The sequence below is a fragment of the Tachysurus vachellii genome, chromosome 6 (genome assembly GCF_030014155.1).
Source record: "Tachysurus vachellii isolate PV-2020 chromosome 6, HZAU_Pvac_v1, whole genome shotgun sequence".
In the NCBI taxonomy this organism is placed as follows: Eukaryota; Metazoa; Chordata; class Actinopteri; order Siluriformes; family Bagridae; genus Tachysurus; species Tachysurus vachellii.
The window spans coordinates 28,516,959-28,521,958 of NC_083465.1; positions in this window are offsets into that span (position 1 = coordinate 28,516,959).

Sequence of the window (5,000 nt, forward strand, 5' to 3'; positions counted from 1 at the left end):
ATGATAAATAAACATCTTCTTAAAGAAAAGTATTTGTGTAATTAATTAAAAATTAAACATTTTTTTCTGTCTGTTTATACGGCGTATCCACATATTATCCACATTTTTATCCACATCCACATTTTTGCTACTGGACATTTTATGCACATGGTTGGGTGAAGAAGGAGTGTGTGTGTGTGTGTGTGTGTGTGTGTGTGTGTGTGTGTGTGTGTGTGTGTGTGTGTGTGTGTGTGTGTGTGTGTGTGAGATATTTCTCTATATGTGCCTACGGGATGCTTGAATTTCCTCCAGGATCAGTAAAGTATCTATCTATCTATCTATCTATCTATCTATCTATCTATCTATCTATCTATCTATCTATCTATCTATCTATCTATCTATCTGCCTGCCTGCCTGCCTGCCTGCCTGCCTGCCTGCCTGCCTGCCCGCACGTCCGTCCGTCCGTTCATCCATCCTTCATGTCTGTCTGTCCATCCCTCCGTCCATCCGTCCGTCTATCTATCTATCTATCTATCTATCTATCTATCTATCTATCTATCTATCTATCTATCTATCTATCTATCCAGTTCCTAGAAATGAAATGTTTTTAGTATAAACCTGAGATCAATCGGACCAATCAGATTCGAGCATTCATAAACAGCTTTATTAATCATTAACAAGGTTTGTTGCTGTAGCCATTTAAGTGTTTGGTTAGAAATTTATACAGTGCTACAAATTCAATTTTCATAATTAACCAAGTTCTCACTTAAACTAGTCCCAATTCACACGCCACTAAACAAGCCGACGTGTCTGTCCCAGAATCAGGTAGGTTTTTTATTTCAGCTAATGAGGTGTGAAGTGTAGCATGGAGTGTGTGTGTGGTTCTGCCCATAAAGTGACATGAGGAACAGCTTGTTTGGGAAGAATTAGGACTTTATGTCTCACGTCTGAGTTTTTCCACTGAATATGAATGTTTTTTTTTTTTAAAGCAGAAACAACCTGAACGCAGTTACAAACTTGTCTTTGTATGAAATATCGAAGAAATCCTTTGAATAAAAGCATTAATAAAGTCAATTATTAATAATTAATAACTCATCTTTTTTTTTTATCGAACAGTTTAACGACTGAATTTCTGCCAGCTCGGAAATCAGAAACGGCTCAGCTGTAGTTTGGGTATTTTTCATCCTCGGGTTTGTGATTCGAGGATTTGAGGATTTTATTGTTGGTGGCTGAATCCTGTCGCCTGTGGCCTCTGAGCATTTTTATTCTGTCTGTCTGTGTGTCTGCCAGACGTTGGGGCCCCTTTAGCAGCAGCAGCAGCAGCAGCAGCCATTAACCCAGGTCATTACTGAGAGATACTTTCTCATTAGGACCACATGGCTCCTCCACAAAGTCGTGTCCACTATCATTTTTTTTTTAATTCTTCCTTCCCTACGGCTAAGCTATTAAGATTTAGAGGTAGGAAGTCATGCACTGGCACTGAGTCACCTTGATGGATCCAGAAAGGTGTCTGTAGGTCAGGATCATTCAGGCAAACATGCTACAAACAAACAGCTCTTTTTTTGTACTTTGAGCTGTCACCCAGGTGCCGTGTGAAGCCAACGTAGCTAGTGAACTTGATGTGATCTACAATGTTGCTCTGTAGTCCTTGAGTATTTTTACAGCCATGTAATCAGTGTGAGCGAACTTGCCAGAGCCACTATGACATGGGAAAATCACCTTGCCACCCACATGCTAACACCCTGCTTTGCTGCTCTGCTTAGCTTTGGTGGTTCCTCTGCACCTTTCAACAGCTTCCTAAGACTTCAGGGAAATGCAGTTCGTGCAAAGCAAAGTAAGCAGAACCACTAGGATTGTTGCCGGGGATGCTGGTGTTTCCTGCTTCCTCATGATAGGTTTTGTTCATGATATGTAGTGAAACGTAACTTGGGCGGAAGGACAAACCAGTGTTGAGTGCATGGGAAAACTGGCTGCCTCCCCCATCAGAGCAGCCTGGTAAAGTCAGAGCGGCGTCTGTTTTCTCTCACGCCGTGCCAACGCTAACCCGAGGGGACGTCAGAGGTCTGTGATTGGGCACCCTGTTGCTCAGGGGCCTCTGGTCCACATATCACACCCTACCAGCTTGGAGGGAAGGACCTCCAGCATGAAGAAAGTCACAGTTATGGACAGGACTGATTTGGACGGGTTTGAATCGTATCTTTCTTTTTCTCATCCCTTTGCTTCCGCCTTCTTAAAACGTCTGATTCTACGTCTCTCATTTCAAAGGGTCGCCCTCCTCTGCTCTTCCTGTCTCTCCGTCTTGTCTCCTTTTTCCCTGCCATGAAACCACCCAAACGATATACGATTGTCTCGGAGCTGATCTGCACAATAGGCAGATTAAGATACGTTGTTTTCCACGTCGTCTTTGAAGCTTTTGTGTTTGACGAGAAAAAAACAAGGATCCCAGGTCTTCTGAGAGCGCCTCAGATCCAATTTGTTTTATCTTCCCACAGTGCTTCACTCCAGATTGAAAACCGACCCGCTTCCCATTCACAAGGTACTATGTAGTAAAAAAGGACGTGCAGGATTTATAATCCATGGCGTCCCCCTAAGGGGCTAAGAGGCCATATTATACATCTTGCTGCCCCCCTCATCCCTTCCCTAGAAAACTGTAATGGATTTTGTGCTACTAGCTGGACCAGCCAGGCTCATAAAAACCCCACAACCTCTGCTCTGGCTGTTGGTGGTCTCTCTCTCTCTCTCTCTCCCTCTCTCTCTCTCACTCTCCTCTCTCTCTCTCTTTTTGCCCTTTCCAACGATGGGCCTTTTTTTTAAAGCCCTTTTTGTGTTTTTTTCACTCGGGACCAACCATGGTAGCGGCAGAGAGATCAAAAGGGTACATAATCCAGGTACAGAGCTTTACTTTTAACTTCTGAGTGCCCTGTGTCTATAGCAGCCATAAAATTGCGGTCACTGAAACCCGAGAGTGATTGATGCTATACGCCATGTTATTGCGGAGGTATTTCGTCGCCTGTCAAGAAATAAGTGACTTAATTGTGAAAATCTTATGGAAGTGAATTCAAATGGGAAAATACAGAGACTCGGTGGATGTTGTATTCATGTGTCATTTTATTTAGATAGATAGATAGATAGATAGATAGATAGATAGATAGATAGATAGATAGATAGATAGATAGATAGATAGATAGATAGATAGATAGATAGATAGATAGATAGATAGATAGATAGATAGGAAGTAAAGCAAGGAATGAGACACTGTGGGATAATTATGTGATAGGAAAATAATCAACGTTGTGGTGGTAAATTCACACAGTATAAGAGGAATAATAATTCATAGCTATAACATGCTGTTATAGATAATGAATAAGCACCTTCTGACCAATCACAATCCAGAATCAAACAGAGCTGTAGTTGAAATGTAGAAAAATTAAAAATTGAATTTAAAAAAACAAAAGAAAATAAAGAAAGCTCATGGTTTTAATTTCTAATTAGCAACACATTATCATCTGCGTTCTTAATGGCATTTAATTTTTTATTTATTTATTTATTCATTTATTCATTAATTTATTTGATCAAACATCTCCTAAAGTCCTGTCTCTACTTTTGTATGACCTTAAAAGAGGATGAGGAAGGAGTTTTGTCAGGGAACTACATACCAAAAAAGAAAAGAAAAGAAAAGATGTTCTGTGTAGCATCACAGACTCTATAACATTAACAGAAGGACATGGAGGAGTCTTTACTCACCTGGCAATCACAGCTCCTCTCTTGTGCCAGCACTGAGGCAGATTTTTTAGGGCATGGCTTTGAACACTGAAAGCTAACTTTGTTGAAGTGTTTTCTTCCTCTTACTCCAGAGCAGTTAGATAATAGCGCCAATGACGAATTGTCTGTTGAGCTCTTGTTCTTTTCTTTATCCTGAAGATATGTTTTAAAAGTTATGGCTTTACCTCTGAGCGATACGAAGCACCGACACTGGAGACTCCTTCCATCAGTGTTTAATCAACATGTCCTTACAGAAAGCTCATCTATTATCTATGTGAAAATTCGCCCTAGACGTGAAGGAGCTGTTACAATGGAAACGTTAACGTATTCAAATGAGCACGTTCATATAACACTTAGATTTACAGCTGCACTACTGTTTCAGCTACTTTTACAGAACATTAATCAAGATCTTCTGACCAATCAGAAGTTAGCGTTGGAGCTCCAGTGAAAAACTAAAGACACCAAACAAACATGTTCTTGCTGATGGACATTTGTGTAAATTTTATTAGTGTGTATGGGCTTTTGAAGACGTGAAACAGAGCACTTGGTTAACAATTTTAAAGATGATGGTGATGGTGATGATGGTGATGATGTCAGTTGATCAGGTTATAGTTTTGAGCTCTGAATCCATCATCCTGGTAAAAAAAAAAAATTGAGAGAGACAGAGAGAGAGAGAGAGAGAGAGAGAGAGAGAGAGAGAGAGAGAGAGGGGAGGGATTACATGAGGCAAAAAATAATCTTGAAGTGAAATGAATGATGAAAGATAAATCATTCTGTCTCAGTGAGTCAGTTCATTTAATGCTGTCGTTCATTAATCGTGTGTTGTACAGACTGAGATAGCTCATAGCTCTTCTCGTCAACTTCCCAGCCTGCACAAGTTTGTGTGTTTGAGGAGTTTCTATCTCCACCTAGTGGATCTCTGAAATTCACCAAACAAACCACAGCTCTGTGCGCTCTAGTGGACTGGAGACTGATTCCATGTTGCCAAAACATTTTGACAGAAAATGTCTTTTGGTTGATACATAAAAACCACCGTCTACTCTGCAATCTAATTCCTAGAAGATCAAGTGATATAATGAGTGAATCTAATGAAACGGCTGAAGAACATCGACACGCAGCTGTTGTTAAGACACATGTTGAAACCGTTTGAACGAGTTTAAAGATAAAAATCAAGAGTTGTCTGAGCCGCTTAAACCTCATTACTGCTTTGAAATCGCCATTATTGAAAATTACATTATTGCTCAATGAAATGAATGTTT